At 38.4% G+C, this 20,775-nt stretch overlaps 1 protein-coding gene across 2 annotated transcripts in view; it reads right to left on the reverse strand.

The window, feature by feature from the left end:
- The window catches only part of lhx5 (LIM homeobox 5), a 90,683-nt gene extending 70,558 nt beyond the window's left edge, over window positions 1-20,125 (reverse strand). For both annotated transcript variants that reach the window (XM_042509091.2, XM_088070898.1), the window contains exon 1: window positions 19,931-20,125. The gene's annotated coding sequence lies outside the window, so the exon portion shown is untranslated. The remainder of the gene's footprint in view (window positions 1-19,930) is intronic.
- Between the last annotated feature and the right edge of the window lie 650 nt (window positions 20,126-20,775).

A 20,775-nucleotide genomic window follows, 5' to 3' on the forward strand; every position in this document is an offset into this window, starting at 1 on the left:
ATAAGCACAAGTAAAACAGACAAAAAACAGCAACATTTAACCGCCTACAAGGAAACACAGGAGATCCCCGAGTGTGCAGCCGTACATGTACACACAATATATTATTAGCTGCACAAAAACAGATACACACACGACCAAACTATAAAACGTAACAACTACAATGATGCACAAAATCAAAAATAACGCGATGCATAATCTTGGAATAGTTGCTGATATCCAATATGCTGATATATAACAACTTATTTGGCCGTAACTGATACAGATTTCGATATATATACACTTTTTTTCCCACTTACTGCAATAATTGTCAAGTCTCTTCTATAGTGGAGTTAGCATCATATTATACATGCTCTTATTGTGATGGCCCATCAGCAGATAATTCAGTATATAATATTCATTCATTGTGCAAAATAAGAAAAATACTTCAACTTAGGGTTGATTTTTTTGTGCATGATCACTTTGTCAATTAAGAAAAATAATAAATAATAAAAAATAGATTGTGTGATCGGCAGAAATCAGCATGTTGAACAATACCGATATTTCATTTTAAAGTCAATATTGGTCAATACGAACGCCGATATTATCACGCACCCCTAAAAAAAACGAAATACCTATAAAATCTGTGTGTCCTGCTCATATGTTGGAGAGGTCATTGGGCATTTTTGTGTAACACAAACACCTGGGCCAGGTGTGTCTGTACTGTCAATTTACGACTGTTGTTTGTATATTTTGAAAAAATAATAAAGTGATTTTTGACTTTATCGATATTGCCCAGCCCTCATTGGCAATCATTATCCTGTAAGGTTAATTAAAGGGATCTTGGTTTAGATACTGTGTTTTAAACACATAACTTTAACTCGTATTGGAGTATTCTCAGTGTTGTATTAGTACTTTTACTGAAGTAAAGGATCTGAATACTGATGCAGCTGCACTTCAGCGTAAGCTTGAGTACATTTAATTCTTATCATATCATGTGTGTCTTTGTTGCCAAAATATATAAGAAATGATGGTGCGGAGCAGCATCGGGCCTGATGGTTTCCGTCTTCGTCTTCTGTAATTATTCGTGACAGCAGTCGCTAAAATTGACAACTCATCACTGTAAAAAAACAAAAAAGTCCAGTCACTCTATTTTTGGATCTTATCCACTTTCTGCACACACTGTGTATTGATCAGGATTGTTTTTAACAGACTGCTGTGAGGTCCATTAACTTGGGGTGATGACAAAGCATTAAGAGACTAATGTGTCCCCGGGGGACGGCAGGGCCAGAGAAGGATGAGGAGGACAGTTCAGCAGACAACAGAGCTCTGCTTTTGTTATTCGGGCACAATGAGGTTAAAGTGGTGACGGGTTTAAACCTGTGAGGACGATTTGTGATAAGTTTGAGATTTTTGTTCCTGTATTCTGTGGTGATGCAGAGGAAACCCTGAACAACATTCAGTCCAATGCTGAATCTATTTTTATTTGTAAATTTACTTTAACACACTGATGTTACATCTGAACATAAATAGCAAACATCAATGAGCTCTTATCATCCAATCAGAGCACAACATGTTTTGTCTTAATCGGTAACTTTTGCATTTATCTGAAGAAGTTCAAGTTGAATTTAGCTACAAATTAAGCTGCATTTGAGAATTACTGTATTTCTATGTATTTTCTATTCTATATTTCGCTTATTCTCAACAGATCCGGCGTAAAGACCAAAAACATCTCTACACTTCCTTCTCTGTCTGTGGCTCTTGACTCCTAAAGACATTTATCTTTAAATCACAAATACTTAATTTAATTCAAATAGAAAGGCTCTGCAACAGCTGGCCTCTGTAGCTGTCAGCAAACATTAACAGAGTAATTATGGTTTATAGCAACTTATATTCTGAGTTTATAGCTTTGACCATAAAATGCAGTAACTTACGTTAAAATCTGAGATCCAGGAACACAGTGATATACCCATACATATAATCATGCATACACACACACACACACACACACACACACACACACACACACACACACACACACACACAGAAATGTTCTAAAATCTGAAAAATTGTCCTAAATTCCTAGAAATGCCCTCAAATCTTAGAAACATCCAAAAATCCTTGAACCTTCCTAAAATCCTAGAAATGTCCACAAATCTCAGAACCATCTTAAAATCTGAGAAATGTCCAAAAATCCTTCAAATGTCCAAAAATCCTAGAAATTTCCTAAAATCCTAGAAATGTTCTTGCATCCTACAAACATCCAAAAATCCAACAAATGTCCTAAAATCTAAGAACCATCGTAAAATCCTGCAAATGTCCAAAACTCCTATAAATGTCCTAAAAACCTAAAACCACCAGGAAATAGAAGAAATGTCCTAAAATCTGAGAAATGTCCAAAAATCCTACAAACATCCATAAATCCTACAAATGTTCAAAAATCTAAGAACCATCATAAAATCCTGCAAATGTCCAAAAATCCTACAAATGTCCTAAAATCCTACAAATGTCCTAAAATCTTATAACCACCCTGAAATAGAAGAAATGTCCTAAAATCCTGCAAATGTCCAAAAATACTAGAAATGTTCTCGCATCCTACAAACATCCAAAAATCCTACAAATGCCCTAAAATCTTATAACCATCCTGAAATAGAAGAAATGTCCTAAAATCTGAGAAATGTCCAAAAATCCTGAAAATGTCCAAAAATCCTACAAATGTCCTCAAATCTGAGAAAAACAAAAAAACCAAACTGTATTTACAAACAGTAAGCGACATTTCCTGCATGAAATTCCATTTTTAAAGTCAAATTTTTGGTCGAAATTTTACAGTTTTCCTTGATTTTTTTGTCCAAAAAGTTTCCTTAACTCTGACTTCTTGTGTTTTCTTCATTTTAGTTCTTTGGAGTAATAATCTCAGAGAGAACATTGTTAATACTGAGGATAAAAACGAGAGTTGTAATAAAGTGTAACACTTTCTCATGCTGTTTACGGCAGGTGGGACAGACAGAACGATGGAGCCTCATGCGGAGAGTTACAGTGTTTATCTACAAAATATCCAACGAGCTGACTGTGCAGGGCGAGGAAAAAAGAGTCATTTATTGTCAGATTGTTTGTTGTCCTTTCCGATATTAATTCTGCGCCCGTGGCGAGCGTCACACAAATACAACAACGTATCTGTCCCCCTGTCATCCGCCCACTTTCCTTATTTCATGCTCAGCTGGGAAGCCATGTTGTCTCTGTGACTGTAACATTCAATCTCAACATCTGCGGGATGAAACTGCGCTTCGTCAAATTACTTCTCTCCGTGTTTTGTTGATTATTTTGTGTATTTAAAGACAGGTGAAAAGCGGCGCAGTGACTCCTTTAGAGTCTTTCAGTCCTTTTACACTTACTATTCCTTCTTCCAGGCAGTGGACTCCTTTTCCAGCCTCCCTTATTTCCTCATCAGACTCCCTCCCTCCATAATTACCACTTATTAATCTTAAATGAGGGCCCTAACACGTTGCATGGTTTTAATACAGCCTGTTAATACGAGAGTTAATTTATGGGGTGTGGGTGGGATGGAGGGATGATGGAATGAGTGTCGTCCATCACAGAAATCATTAGAGACTCGAAGCTCTCTTTACTCTGTCACAGAAAGCTCGCCGGCTCCGTCTCTACGAGACGCAGGTGAGCGTCACATGACCCTCAAACGACCATAACGCAGGAATACGCAACTTTCTTTGCTCAGGGGCCACTTCTGCAAAATGACAGGAGGCCAGGGGCCAAACGCAGCAGCCCCACACACGTTTCTAGGTTTGTGTTACGACATTTCTATGGATTTAAGAATTTTCAAGGACTTTAGGACATTTTCAGGATTTTAGGATGTTTCTAGGACTTTAGGACATTTTCAGGATTTTAGGACATTTCTTGAATGTAAGGAAATTTCTACGATTTAAGAATTTTTCAAGGATTTTAGGACATTTTCAGGATTTTAGGACATTTCTATGATTTTAGAATTTTTCAAGAATTTTAGGATGTTTTCAGGATCTTAGGGTGTTTCTAGGATTTTAGGACATTTCTTGAATGTAAGGACATTTCTATGATTTAAGAATTTTTCAAGGATTTTAGGACACTTTTTCAGGATTTTAGGATGTTTCTAGGATTTTAGGACATTTCTAGGATTTTAGGAAATTTCTTGAACGTTAGGACATTTCTACAATTTTAGGATTTTAGGATGTTTCTAGGACTTCAGAACTTTTCGCAGATTTTAGTACATTTCTACGATTTTAGAATTTTTCAAGGATTTTAGGACATTTTCAGGATTTTAGGATGTTTCTAGACCTTTAGAACTTTTCAGGGATTTTGGGACATTTCTCAGATGTTAGGACAGTTTGAGGAAGTTTCTAGAATTATTGGATATTTTTAGAATAATGAAATTTGGGGATTTTGGGACATTTAGAAGACTTTAGGTTATTTCTAGGATTTGAGCACATTCTTTGGGTTTAAGGATGTTAATAAGATTTTAGGACATTTCTAGAATTTTAGGATATATTCAGGATGTTATGACATTTTCAGACTCTAAAATGTTTCTAGGATTTAAGGATGTTCCTCAGATTTTAGGACATGTCTTGGGTTTTGGGACATTTCTAGGATTCTGGCATGTTTCTAGGATTTTAGAGCATCAGGGTCTTAGCTAGGACCTCTGTCTGAGGGTGCAGCTCCACTGGCACTTTTTTTCATAAACAAGCTCTATTTTTATGCTCTTTTATGCCCTCTGGCTCCTTATGTATACTGAAAGTACAACAATAGTCCCCATTGTGAATCACTTTATTTCAATAGTAAATTAAAAAATGGTTTCGGGGGGCACTCGGCACTGTAATGGGGCCAGATTTGTCCCTGAGGGCCATAAGATGAGTATCACTGCGGTAAGGATATAAGAAGGGAATGACGCACATTTTCTGTACAGTAGAAGCATGTTCAAGTGTAAATAGGAAAGCGGAGAAAATATATTCCTCCTTCTCCACTTACACTCCTTCTCTCCTTCTCTTCCCCAATTTCCTTTCTTCTCCTCTCCAATCCTGTCTTTGTGTTGTGTGCCCCATTTCAGAGGCTTTTCAGGGGCTGAAGTGGCGCTTGGCTATGCTGAAGTGTCTGCACTGCTGTGCCTGAGCCTGCAATTCAACGACTGTACGTGTGTGTGTGTGTGAGTGTGTGTGGGGGTATATGTGTGGGTGTGTGTGTGTGCCCGAGCCTGCAATTCACCAATTTCACCGCTAATTAGCCCACAAAGGCTACCGGCAGGGAGGAGCAGAGGAGGAGGAGGAGGAGGGAGAGGGGAGGCATACGCGGGAGGTCCAGGCCTGAGGGGGGTGGGGGGGGTTGGCGATGCTGGCACAGCTGAGACACATATCACGGGACCAGACAGACGCCTTTGTGAAAGTGTGTGTGTGTGTGTGTGTGTGTGTGTGTGTGTGTGGGGAGCGTATGTCTTTCTGTAGCGGTGTGTCGGAGCATGTATCCCATGGCCGCTCTCTCCTGCTCTGGCGACGGCTGGGTTGGTTGCAGCTGTAGTTCAGCGAGTCTTAACTCCTGAGGCTGGTCCCAGCATGCCCAGCAGTCCCACTACGCCTACTGGCATGGGCTGCTGGTGCTCTGCCATCACTACCTCCCCGTGTGTGTGTGTGTGTGTGTGTGTGTGTGTGTGGGGAGAGAGACAGAGAGAGGGAGAGCGCGGGACAGAGATTCACATCCCTCTTGCCAATTGTTTTACTACGCATCAGACAGGGGCCTTCCAGGGAGGCAGGCTGCCTGGCTGTCGGCCACCTGAGCTGTGGAGTTTGTCCAATGTTTTGTTTTTGTTTTTTTGTGTTTTATTTGTTGGTTTCAGTGTGGTCTGTTTGCTCTGCTGTTTACTAACATATACTGTACACGTGTATCTATATATTTACATACATACACATACCTTTACATATACTTGCACATATGTTTAGATACATAAAGCATATGTGCATATGTAGAAATACACAAAAACACATGCATTCTGTATGTATTCATATACATGTACAGACAATATAACCGCCTACTGCATAAAGCCTACTGTGAATGAATTTCTATATATTTAACCCTTTAAAATCTAGCCTTTCACTAGCTCTAACTTAGCTGCTTTGCATTCAGCTTCAGTTACTTACTGCTGCACATCTTCAAGATGTTGCATTTTCCTTAATTTTAGGCATTTTATACACTATTTTTAGCCTTATTTTTATTAATAATGTCCATAGGTTTTATTTTATTTATTTATTTTTACATCTTATGTTATGCATTCTGTGCATTCAATTTTTGTCCTTATTTTAGCTTACATTTACTAGTATGATCAAGTGGTTTTTATCCATTAGAAGATGCATTCTATGTATTCTATTCTAATTTTATTCTATCTTTACATGCAGGTTTTATTATGTGTTCTTTGTCTTTTCATGTGAAGCACTTGAATTGCATGAATTTTCTTTCTTGTAAAACACATTGGACCAATGAAAGGTGCTATAAAAATAAAGTTTATCAAAAGTTTCAAGTTAAAAACCTCCAGCCTGAGACAAATCGGGTGCTTCAAAATAAAAGCACTAGTGGTTCCATTTTGATGTATCTAATTATAAAAATACTTAATTGAACTTTATTGCAACAGTATTTTCTTTAACTTCATTCTAACTTCATCAGCTACTTTAATCTACAGCAGTTTAGATTATATTTATATATATATATATATATATATATTTATATATATATATATATATATATATCACGGTCAGGTGCGCCCTGCCACAAGTGTTACCGAGCATGCACTTTTGGTAATCTCGTGGCACACGGTGGAACCAGAAAAAATGCATTTTTGTACATTACAGGTGAGTTCATTAGAGGCTGTGACGATTCAGTCACATTCACTGCTTTCAGCCACTTTAATCAGCAGGCTCTCGCAAACATGGGAATCCTGCAGAGTTTCCTCAGAGGAAACATACTGTTGTCTGGGACTCGGGAAGGAAATCAAACTAACGTGGACCTCATAATGATCCACAAATAAATTGAGATTCTAAAAATTATTTGTTTCTGGAAGCACCGCTGTAAAACTGATCTCTATCTCATCATGCTCTCATCACAGCCGCACATCTACCTGGATTATAATTAAAAACCTGGAGCTCCAGGCGACACTTTGGCTGGACTTGTATAAAAAAATTTTAAAAAAAAAAGGAAATGTGCAGCCGTTACCCTGGTTACTTGGTGTTTTGGGCAGAAACACACAGGGAAAACTGGCGGGAACAGAAGGTCTTGAGGGAATTAGAAGCGGAGCGGGAAGTTTTAAATGATTTACATTTTTTGGTGGAGCTGTGTGACCTGTTTTCAACATGTCAGTCTCCAGCACGCCTGTTGATTTGCAAAAAAAACTAGAATAATTTATTAAAATTTTGCATGGGGGGGGGCATCTATTCTTATTTTACAACTGTCTGATGCTGGCTGCACAAAATGTAACCTGCAGATCTGTGCAACGTCTCTCAGGTTAGAGACTGCAGATGGAAGAGATGCCTGCTGCCTTCAGTCACCAGTGTGAGGAAGAAACCCTCATATTGTTGTACAAGTATCTGATCGCAGACAGAGCGTTATTCAGTCTGACTACCATTAATACCAATGTGTGATCACAGGACAGCTGACTGAAAAATCCAGAGCACGTTTAATCTGAACGATATATTTCCTCTAAAGTTTGCAACAGACTGTGTATATGTATGTAAAAACCACAGATGCATAAAGCTGAGCATACACTGTACAATTTTACAAATCATCTGTGATATAAAGCCAAAGTTCACAATTAATGTGCTCACACATTAAACTGATCCGACCTCAGAGCTCACTCTGTACAAGTAAAAACAGCCCATCGACCCCTGCAGAGCGTCCTGCTATTGTCTACTGTCAATAAAGATTAGTTTGAAAGCTCAGAGGCAGGTATCAGCAATAATGCTAACAAGGCAGAAGCGTGCTGCCTTGATAATCTGTGCAATCCTGTGTGCCGAAACATCCAAGAAAAAGAGGCGCTGGTGCATATTGCAGATTTTGCAGAGAGCTGGAGGAGCGTTAAATATATACTGTTGGGTTACGCAGTGCACCCCACTCTTGGGGCGAGGAGCGTACTCTGGTCACAGAGGGAGCAGCAGAACAGCAGGCGTAATGAAAGTGAAACTTATATTTGTTACGTCAACGTCTCCTCTCGTCTATCCATCTGATCAGCTCTGACCAGATCAACTGAACAATTATCCACACTGCAACTCAACTGCAACTCCTCAAACTGCTGCAGCCACGTACCCGCAAAAATGTCCAAATTTAGAGAGGATGCAAAGAATGGTTGAAAAAAAAGGACACATGAACACAACATAAAAAACAAAAATAAAAGTTTGCTTGCAAGTTATAATGAAGCCAATTTGTGTTCTTTACGTCTCAATTATGTGTGTTTTCGGTGTGTTTTGAATCAATCAAACTTGACAGCACTTCACAAAAAATCCCAACTCAGATGAGTATTTAGGTTTAATTGCAAAGTGACACAAACAAACCACTGCACAAGTGTAAACAATCACAACAGCGTAGGTCACCTGCATTAGGCTTCAGCGTGGCCTCTGAATAGAGGAGATACACAACCGTAAATCTGCCTTTAAAAAGACAGCGTGTCTGACGCAACATACACAACACGGCGCTCAACGCACCACTACTGAACATAACATTATAAAAAAAAAAAAAAGGGAAGTTTGCAAGGTAAAGTAAAGCTGATTTATGTTTGATATTGTCTCTATTAAATCATGTTTAATCTGTGTTTTCAATCAATCAAAACTTGACAAAAAATCCCAGCACAGACCAGTATTTTGTAATTGCAGAGTGACACAAACACACCACGACTCAAGTATTAACGCTCACAACATCTGTGTAGCCTCTGCACAGAGAGGATACACAACTATAAATCTGCCTTTAAAAAGACAATCCTCGACAGGGTGTTAAACGCGTCACTATTTCCATTTAAATAAACGTATTGCTGTGTTTCGTTAGGGCTGAACACGGAGCTGCATTATCACGTCGGAGAGTAAAGTCATTGTTTTCCTGCTTGTAGGAATTCATCAAATAAACATTGTCGGATAGAAATTATCGAAAAGCATCACCAAAACAGAATCCAGTTACCATTGAGACACAATTGACCGGAGAAAAAAGGAACTTTACTGATTGACAATTTTCTCCAGATGGCCATTTAGCCGGCTGGAGTGGAGAGGGGCTCGGCTCTGTGTGTGAGTGATGGCTTCCTTGCCCTGTCTCTTCTCCCGGCTCACCACTGATGGATTAAAGCTCTGGACAGGTTTCAGCCCTATTGATCTCACCTGCCAGGGCTGCTCACATCAGCTGGTGTGAAAGGGGGATAAGATGGGATGGAGAGCGCGAGGAGGAGGAGGGGCGGAGGGTGGGTGGGAGTTGAGGACGTTTTCACACTTGGCCGGTTTCAACTTTTTTTGGTGAACTCGGGGTGATTAATCTGCATGTTTTTGTCAGATTTAACTGTCCGACTCAGAACCCTGAACTCTAAAAAAAAACCCACAATGACAATTGAAAAAGGGGAACTTGATGCTAATTACTACGAGGTTTGTAGAGGGAGTGGGTGGAAGCTACGCACTAATTAAATGAAATTATTTCTGCACTAAATAAAACACATCTTGATTTCTCGTGTTTTAAACATGCCTTAAAGGTCTAAATTTAAACTTAATGAGACTGTTTATCAGCATGGTTATTTACTGAGTTTTTTATTCACTGGGATTTTTATTTAAAAAAAAACTCAACCTGTTATCTCAATAAAGGCACAAAAAGAAGAAGAAGTCTACAGTCGTGCAGGAAGCTCTGGGAGATTTTTTTAGTATTTGATTCTAAACCAAAGTATCTCTGACCTGATGATGGCACTGCATAAAAAGTTAATGGATCACCAAAGTGAAAGACGACTAACATCGATGGATTACTGTACAGAGCGACAAGTAAACAAGCACCGCGGCCCAGAGTGTGAGCCCTGCAAAATGTCACTCAAAGAGACACGTACTGACCAGACAGAGACTCAAAATAACCACAAAGAAACACAGAATGACTAGAAAGAGACACAAATAACAGACTGAAAACAGCTGCATAGAGAAACGAAGACTCATGATCACTACCAAAAGGGAAAAAACAACCTAAAAGAGGACTAAAATTACCACAAAGAGATTGATAACAACTACAAAACGTACAAAACAACCACAAAAGGAAACAAAATGACAACAAAGAAATGGAAAATCCTAAAAACATAGAAAAAATGACTTCAGAGAGGAACACAATGGCTACAAAGAGAGATGCAAATTTACTACAAAGAGACGCAAATCAACTACAAAGAGACACAAAACGAGTACAAAGAGATGCAAAAATGACAACAGAGATGCAAAAATTACAACAAAGTGATGCAAAATGACTACAAATAGAGACAAAATGACTTTAAGAAGAAGGTGACAAGAAACAAAGGGCCCAAAATAGCAAGAAATTATAAAAAGTTACAAGAAAATTATCTGAAAATAAAAACATTAGCAAGAAATTAGTAAAAAGTTTCAAGAAAACTGTCTGAAAATAAACACACAGACACAAAAAATTAAAGTAAAAGACATAAACAGGAAATTGACCTTAATGTGAATTTATGAATATATTTTTTCTCTATTTCTTGCCAAGGTACTCATCATCTTTTCTCGCATGATTTAGAAAGAAATCAAATCAATATTCTCAGTTTTCAGAGGTTTAAATGTTTGTGAAATGCATCTGAAGGCAGCGCAAAAAAACTGATACCATCCCAGGTGTTTAAGGGTTAATACCTGAACCAAATGTTAACACTTAAGTAGTAAAGATTTTGCAGTTTGGACTTAAGTGGTGGAGCAACTGACAGACACACAGATGTTGCCGTCCCTCGAGCCACGCCGCTCGAAATTTTAAAGACAAACAGAGACGTCATTAGAGTTGAGGTGAACTGAAAAATACTTTCAGTCCTCCTCAAAGACAACTCATTTTTTCTCACGTCATTTTCTTTTTTGGGCACTCAAAGATAACCGAGTTTGGTGAGCACATGTGAAAACGCCCCGGGGGCCGTGTTTGTCGCCATCCAGACTCATTTTCTTGCGGTGGACTATCACCATCCTCCACGCCGGCTTATCTAACTAACTGATAAATAACACAGTCTGTCACAATGATAACAAGGTCAATTCAATAGGCTGACCAACAGCAATGTTTTCCCTAAAGCGTTAAGCAGTCACATCTGATGCCTGCACTGACCTCCATGCTAATGAACAAAACACAGAGCGAGGAGGGAGGCAGAGGAAGAGCGAGCAAATGAATATGAATGAAAGGCAAATCTATCAGAAACACGCCTCCTTTAAATAACCCCCTCCCTCATTCCCCTCCTCCACTGCTTTCCTCACGCTCACCCCCCCCCTCTCCACCCTGTTATATTTTATTCTCCAACGCGTGGTGAATTTAATAAATATATGCAAATGTGTGCTGTGGAACATGACGAGTGTAAATCAGGCGAGGATGTTCTTTGAGCGCTGCCGAGATTGAGGCTGAGAGCTGACCCCGGGTTAATCATTTTTCACTTCCCTATCGCATTCAATTCTGCTGCCTCTGTGTGTACGTGCGTGTGTGTGAGTGTGTGTGTGTACTCATGTGTACTACAATGCGGCATGCATGTGTGTGCATCTGTGCGGTGCTGATGGAGGCAACACACAATTCATTACAAACTTTGTACACATGATTAGGGAAAATATTTGCTTTCAAATTTATGCACAATGTGATTCCAGCACTTAAAAAAAATATTAAATGTGGATTTTGGTGTTTCACAAGTTTGCTTTAGATTTTCTTCTTTAGCGGTTTATTTGCACGTTTTAATTGAAGAGACAGCTGGTTTCTTTTAACTGCACTTTGACTGTGATTTTAAAGGGTTTTAGTGCCGCCGTCACAAGGTGAGGAGATCTAACCGTGTGCCGTCTCCAAAAAGCTGAAAAAAAAGAGCGCAGTGTCATCTCTCTGAACTGCACGCCTTTGCTACAGGAAATGATCTCATTTTAAACCAAGTAGAGTCAGATTACATCAGCGATACTCGATTTACGGCCAACAGGCCAAATCTGGCCCCTGATAGGGTGCCGGGTGGCCCCGAAACTGATTTCTAATTCACAATAAAAATAAACTGATTCACACTAGGAACTGTCTTTGTACTTTTAGTAAACATAAGGCGCCAGAGTGCATAAAATAACAGTGAAATATCATTAAAACCGTCCAAAAATCATAGAAATGTTTTAAAATCTGCAAGACGTATCTGTAAATCCCAGAAGCATCCTAAAAATTTCAGAAATGTCCTGAAATCCTACAAATGTCCTGAAATCCTCAAAATGTACTAAAATCCAAGAAACGTCCAAAAATCATAGAAAAGTCCTAAAATCTTAGAAATGTTCTAAAATTATAGAAATATCTTAAAATCATAGAAATGTCCTAAAATCCTGAAAACATCCCATAATTCTGCAAACTTCCCCAAATCTGAGAAACATCCTAAAATCCTAAAAACATCTTTAAATCCTAGAAAAGTCTTAAAATATGGAGGACAACCTTACATCGTACAACTGTCCCAAATCCTAGAAAAGTCCTAAAATCCTGGAAACATCCTAAAATCCTAAAAACATCCCATAATCCTAGAAACTCCTCAAAACCTAGAAATGTTCAAACATCTAAGAAACGGTCTACAATCCTAAAAACATCCTAAAATCCTAAAAACGTCCTAAAGTCCTCAAACCACGTATGTGGCTGCTGGGATTGGCCCCTGGCCTCCTGTCATTTTGCAGCAGTGGCCCCACACAAAGCCAGCTGAGTGTCTCTGCTGTACATGTTGCTGCACAGACTTAAAACGTCACAAAGTTTATTTAAAGCTCTTGTTTTGTCCCTCTCGCGTTCCTCGGCTGTTGGATTGTGAAGTAAACAACACGCCGCTAACACGCCGTCAGCGCTGTAAATGGAGCAGGTGCGTAATGACGGCGGCCTCCTGGACTGATGCATAATTACTTGTCTTGCAGTCTGCAAAGTGTTCGCGCGTCGCTTGCCAGTTTGACAGTGCAGCCGCAGCAGCGCCTGTCGAGATGTATATCGCACTACTGTTTGTCCCAAATGTAAAGAGATTAGGACTTTAAAGTGCACGAGGAGTCACACGATCATTTGTCTTTCTAAATGCGACAACACACCATCTAAACAGAGCTGCAGCTTAAATTACGTGAATGCTCAGGAGAGAATATTTAGCTCAGACTGTAGCTGCGGAGGTCAGATGTGGTATTTTAGGACGACGGCGTGCTTGAGACGAGTGTGAAAAAGGGCCAAAACTTGAAATAAGGAAATATTAAGCTTCTTCAAGTCTTGCTTTCCCTTAAAACTTCTTTAGGTCGTTTGTTTCTTTTTTGTTTGTTTTTTAACTTTTTGACAAACATTCTGGTAATTTTCCTCCAATTTTTCACTAATTTCTTGAAATTGTTTGAATTTTTGGGCCATTTTTTGAAGATGTTCATCGCTCACCTTCCCAAGTTTTTGAAAGAAATCAAGGAAATTTGCTCAAGTTTGAAATGGTTAAACTGAAGCTGAAAGTCTGCACTTTATCTCCATACTGGACTCACTCACAGTTTACCGTCAAAACACAATTTCTCACTCACAAACAGCTGCTACATAATCAATATGCTCATATTTATATAGCACTTATTCTCTACATAAATATATTAGTCCAGCACTAGTAAATACTTATTGCTTTAATATTTAAATCAACTGAAATATTTTATCACATATTAACCAGAGCACAAGTAGATATTTGAGATGTTTTATACAGATTTTCAAGTTATTCACGCTTCAGTACTCTGTATCTTTAAGACTCGCGGTTGCGTTGAATCGTGCCATCGTGGCCCACGAGTGTTGGTATTAATAAACTCACCGGAGCTTCAGGTGGCAGCAGAGTTTGGAGGACACTTTGTGTTTAGGCGTCAGTGGTTTCAGTTTCTGCAGAGCGCAGAGGTCGCTGCCGTTTGGGGTTTTACTGCTAATAAATTCCTTTTCTAACGTTTCAGCTCGGATGAATACATCATGTAATATCTCACAGACAGACGCCTCTCTGTTGTCTGATCTCTGCCTCTTTGCAGAGATGCAAGTTTATTCAGAGACGAGCTGCACAGGTTTTTTGGGCTGCTCCCGTCACCTGTGCCGAGTCGAAACTTAACGTAGATCAACTTTTATTCCACACCAGTTAGTCGGTAATATTGACACTTTCACGTGTCACCAGCCGAGGTGATGGAGCGACGTTTGTTTGTATTTGTTTGCAATCATCCGTCTTCTGACCTTAATTTTTAAGGCTCGTGTTATAATCTGCATCGTGTCTGCTGCAATATGGCTTCATATGATAATTTCCATAAACATTTACAGAACACTATCCAGTCCAGACAAATGTTCAGCTATAAATCCTTATTCTGCATCGAAGGCGGCCCACATGACAGGACAGTAAAGACCTCGGCGCTGTTTCTCGTCGTCTCGTGTGAAAGATTAGAGAACTAAATCGACTGGCTGCTCACTTTAGTTGACTTGTGCTGCATAAAGCTGAAAAACGATGACAACAGCATCGCTGTGGCGCTTCACGAGCAGCACGTGCTGTCTAAATTAAAAATGTTCAGCACTCACGCCACATATCAAATGTGCAGCATTGTGTGGCTGTTTAAAAATGAACGTATTTAACATTGTGTAATACTATTACTGCTTTGCTGACGCGCAGAAACGAGTGTGCGGCCTCACAACAACGGCAGCGCGCTCATTCAGCAACATTTCACTGACGGCCCTCCTTCGTGGTTCGCAACTAAACTCGAACTTTCCTCTGCTTTTCATCACAGCGGTGTGTCACAACTGCAAATACTGAAGGACCGGAGAGGAAACCGTTTATTTTTGTTGCCCAAAAACTATTAAAACACATTAATGAGCCACTGTTGTGCTGGATGAGATGCTCCTTCATTACCATCAACACTCACACTGTCGTTTATTTCGACTCAGTGCCACACACACCGTCCCGCTGCCACAAAGCTTAAAACAGCCGATTACCCCGTTTGATTCTTTAACTAATCTTTATGCAACAATTATGTAAAAGCACCTTTTCTCAGCCTCCTAATGCCATTTGTATGGGACACCTGGGTAAGACGCGCGCCACGCTGCAGACCTGCAGACGACAAACAACAAAAACATGAACGTACATATTACTGACCAGTCGCTGTGTTTCCAGCTGCTTTTTAGCCACCAGGCATCGGTGTTTTTTAGTGAACTGTGGCTGGTTTTCCTCAGAGACAGTGCCACAAAAAGTGGGTGTTTTATACCAAAACATTGCTGCGTTTCCTGCCTTGTCTCTTACTGAGACATTGCTGTGTTTCTTGTTGGGATAGTGCCACGAAAAGCAACACATTGCTGCTTTTTCTGCCCGAATATTGTCGTTAAAAGCTGTAGATTTTAAGCAAGATGTAAGGCATTTACTGCAAGAAGAGTATCAGGATAGAGCCACAAAAAGTGACTTTTCTTTCAGCTATATCACTGCTTTTTCAGCAGCTTTTCAGCCACCAAACGTGTGTTTATTAGTGACTGGTGGCTGTTTTTCTTTGGGGATAGTGCTATGAAAAGTGGCTGTTTTTGACCAAAATATCACTGCGTTTCCTGTGATGTTAGTGCCATAAAAAGAGATAGTAAAAATGACAAATTCCAGGGCAAAAGCCCAGATCTACACCCAGAAATAAAACAGTGCATGTGTTTATGCTGTGATGGCTGTGGGATCGAAAATGTCAGTTTGAATGGGTTTCAGTATGAATGTAACAATTTAGTTTCCACAGTGTATTTGAGACTTATTAAAGGAGCTAAGCTGGAAATTCAAAGATTAAACAAGAACACACAATCTTGCCAAAATGTATGCCATACGCATGAACACAGCCAAAATTATCCCCCCAAAAAAGTAGAATGAAAAGCACATAAAACACACCAAACAGTCCCTAAGAGTTCATGTATTGTGCGTTTTAAAATATTGTCCACTGCTCATAAATGCTAAAATAGGGTAAGTTTAATCTTATATTTAAAAAAAGCAAAACTAAAAACATCATACGTGCATTATTGCATCCTATCATCGTGTTAAAGCTCTTTTTTTCCAAATATCTTTCGCCATCTGAGCTGACAGAGGAGTCGGCGAGCAGCGCGGTGATGCCCTCCCTCTAACACGCACGCTGTTTGTTTTCTGCGTCCTGAATCAAGCTCTAGTGCTGCTTAAGGTAAACATCACCGCTGCAAACCCTCGAGAGGCGCGAGTGTCCACTCGGAGCCGCCTCCTATAGATGCTCCTCGCCGTCTCCACGCACAGAGCATCAAACTCCCGTCCTCTCTGAGCGCCGGCCGCCTGCGTCAGCACCGCCGGCTTCTCTCCGCTCTGCTCAAATGATTGCGCTTCTAATCAAACGTAATTTAACTCACTATCTCGGCCCTCTCTGCAGCCCCTCTCACCCGCACCCTCACCCATCCTCACCCCTTCCCCACTAGCCCCTAGCCCAGGGCCTGTTGCCAAGGCAACCGGCATCTCATTTCTAAAGTGTCAGTTTGCATTATTGTCTTCACGCTTTGCAGCAATAACCTCTCTCTCTCTCTCACACACACACAAATACACACAAATACTTATACACCCCCACCTCTCTCTTTTATTGTATACCGTGTCTCCTTTTCCTCCCGTCTCCCTGCACTTTACCCTTTATATATATATTTTTTCAATGCTATACACTTGAATGCCTCATCTCTTTCTCGCGCACACACACACACACACACACACACACACACACACACTCATACATAATGCAAAGCAAACACAAATAATATCATGCAAGTTGCATGTAACTGTGTGAAATACATAACCTTTTCAAACAGAGACAGACAACATTTTAATGTGTTTTTTTTCCCATAACAACTGCGTCTCTGTGGCGTAATTCAGATTTCAGCGGTTAAAAAAAACAATAACACCAAGGATAACAGAAAATTCAACGTTTTTTTTGCAGGTGGAAGCCACATTTTCTAATAAATAAATCATAAATTATATAGAATAAACACATACTTAAAAAAAGATAAAAAGCTAATTCTATTAAATCATTATGTTTATTTTCTTGCATTTATGTTGCTAAAAAAAACATAATCTCAAGCGATGTATCCTCATGTAATAAATTTGACAATTCAAAATTCTCCGTTCTAAACTGCGCCATAGCTTCAAGAGGCTGTATTTCTCTTTATTTGTGTAGTCGTGTAGTCTACTACAGGAGGCCTTGGAAAACAGTAAAGGACACTTGAAATAGCAAAGATTTAAGAGTCAGATATACTGCATCTTGACTTGACAATAAACGTTAGGTGTAGAGCCAAAACAGCAAAAGAAAAACATATGTGTCTTCTCTTAATTAGTTTCTGCATTATTTATTAAATTTATATTATACTCACGTAAAAGTACTGTTTACAAACCCAAGGTCGGCTGAAATGTGTGCGATCATGTGTGTTTGTGTGTATAGAAACCATAACCTGTTGTAAATGACCAGGTATTATGTGATGCTGTAAGATACTACCGTTATAATAAATAACATCTTTATGGTAAACAGATAATCGCTGGGTATTTGCAGAAGTTTTTGTGCACGATTTCATTTAAAAAATTAAAAAAACGGAATTACATCCTCACGGTTATATGCCTCTGCGACAGGGCTGGGCGGTATGGCCTTGAAATAATATCACGATATCTTTGGGCCATATCACGATACACGATTCATGATACTCAATATATATATATATATATATATATATATATTTATCACAATATTTTCTATTTCCTCACCGGGCAAAAAATCAAATGTCACAATATGACGTAATACTTAGATATTGACGCACTGATATCACATTGATATTCCCACTGAAACTGACCTTTTGGACTCACATCAGTGTTATAACATAGCAGAGCTCTTATGGCCAAACCAACAATAATTTCCATTGACAGCACTCTGCTATGAAACTGACAAAATCAAAAAATAATAAATAAATAAATAAATGAATGAATAAATGTGTCAATACATAAATTAAAATGCCAAAAAATGCCAATATTTATTTAATTTCCCATTTAATTTTTCATTTAATTTATCAATTTCTGTACAGTTGATCCATGCACTAATCAACGAATAGGCGAAAAGTTGACCCCAATGGCACATAGGCCAGCCTCCCCCCATTTGCAAAATGATGTGGAAATGCACATGAAAATGTAGGTGCAAAACGAAAAAAAGAGGTAAATATGTTTGAAATAAATGGAGGGGGAAACAAATAGGGAAAATAATACACAAATAAATGCATAAATAATTGCACAAATAAATACATTTAAAAATAAGCAATAAACAATAAGCAAATAAATATAAAAAAATAATAAATTGATCATTAAAATGGAAAATATTGGCATTTGCATTTATTTATCGACACATTTATATTTGATTTTGTCGGTTTCAGTCCTCCATACTCTGCAGCCTGAGGATACTACTGATTATTAATTAGAAATAACCTGCACAACCACCTTCCTCTGTGGAGCCTCACCAGAAAAAAAAACAGATAAAACTCAGACACTAAAACAAAACCAACAGACAAAAAATAAAAAGTACAGACACCACGGCAGGTGCAACAAGCAACATTAAGCCTCATCATTTAAAATAACCTGACACTTTTTATATAAAATCAAAATCATCAAAGCAACAACAGTAACGTTTAAGCAAAAAACAAGAAAAAGATCCACAGCAGACACGTTACAGCAAAAAGAGACACTGCTCAGTTTTTGCACATTGTGAAGCGACCAGTGTTCAAGAAGAAGCTGAACTACAGTAAAGCTACTCAGAAAAATCATCCAAACTTTGCACAAAAAAGCCAAAATTCAGAGTCAAATTGTAGTCAAGTTGACAGTGTACGTGTCTTACACACTGCTCCTTTAATATTCAAAGATAGTTTAAAATATTCTGCCTCTCAAATGCAAAAAAAAAAAATTAAAAATAATTCTTTTCTGTTTTATGGCCCACAGTTATTTGATGTTCTATTGGTTAAATGCACAAAATGGCAAGGGTGTAATTTAACCACTTAATCTTTTCAAACCGGAGCAAATTACCTTGATTTCTTTTTTTTTTTTAGGCAGAAAAAAGGAGCTGAGCAACTTAACAAAAAATGACTCAAAATTAGCAATAAATCAGTAAAAAGTACAAGAAAATTACTTGAAAATTAAATTAAAGAAATTAAAGAAAGAAAGAAAGAAAGAGAAAAAGAAGTTAACATTACAACAAAATTGCCTGAAAAAAAATCAATACTAATATAATAAAACAAGAAAGAAAAACAAGAAAAATAAAAATCAAACAAAAACAATAAAATGACCTCAACAAAATGCAAAAAAATAAAAATAAAACAAAATAAATAAAATAATGTTTTAAAAAATCTGTATCATAATCTTAAATATATAAGTATGAAGTATGTGAGTAAGAGAATTATAAATCTAGTTTTCTGGACATTTTCTCTTGTTTTTTTTTTTCTTTTAATCATATGTAATAATCCAGCTAGGCTAATTTTCAGATAATTTCCTTATCATCTTGCTCTTTTTCAGTTATATTGGGATATTTCTTGTCATGTTACTCATTATATTTTTGTGTTTTTGAAAGAAAATTTTACAGTTTTCAGAGATTTTAATGCCTGCACAAATATAAAACTACCTACATGCTAATTCACCATTGTAGGCTAGTTAAGCTAGGCTACTGGTTTAGTTACAGGTAACATTAGTCCCCAAAACTGGCGGCTACAACGATGGCGGATTGTTGTCGTGACTCACCTGTATGCGCGTCACTCTGTGAGTCCTGTGAACCGCGAAAACCTCCAAAACCTGCTCCAGGTGTCCGCAAAAACTTAACCAGTCCGCTGGGTCTGTCTGTCCCAGTATAACCAGCAGAGACGCCCCACTGGCGGTGAAAAGTTTATCGGTGAGCGCGGAAGTCGTCGCGCTAGCTTTCAGCGCGTGAGCCATATCAAAGGTGCGCCCGTTTGTGACGCAGCGGCCTGGGTGTGTTTGGTTTGTGTCACTTGGCGTGCCAGCCGGGCGGGGCGATGCACGAAATCACTGTTTAACAAAACTGGATGCAATTTTTTTTTCTTAACCCTTTAAAACCGACATTACGTTTCTTGAATTCAGGCGCATTTCACAAGTATTCAAACTTCTGGGACCTGAGAAAATTAGATTTTGAAAATATTAGGAAAAGGCAATGAGTAACTTGCAATAAACAAATAAATAAAAGAAAATAAATAGTAAAAATTGACAAGATATATAGACAATTATTTATTTATGTATCAATTTGTCTTTATTTTATATATACACAAAAAATATATTTTAAAAAAATCATTTTTTGGCATTTTCTTCCTTTTTGTTGATTTTTCTACTAGACCTTTTTGCTTATTTTCAGAATATTTTCTTGTAACTTTTAACCATTTTCTTGCTAATTTTGGCCATTTGTTGTTAGGTTGCTCATTGCCTTCCTCACACATTTTTTATTTTATTGTATTTTATTACGAAATTAAGCAAATTCACCCAGGTTTTAAAGGGTTAACTGTGCATCACACAATACATTTTAATTTCATTTTTCTACTGGTAATTACTGCAAGCCCACCCTAGCTAAACATAAG

Source organism: Plectropomus leopardus, chromosome 20, assembly GCF_026936395.1.
Source record: "Plectropomus leopardus strain MGB_pleo_1.0 chromosome 20, ASM2693639v1, whole genome shotgun sequence".
Classification (NCBI taxonomy): Eukaryota; Metazoa; Chordata; class Actinopteri; order Perciformes; family Serranidae; genus Plectropomus; species Plectropomus leopardus.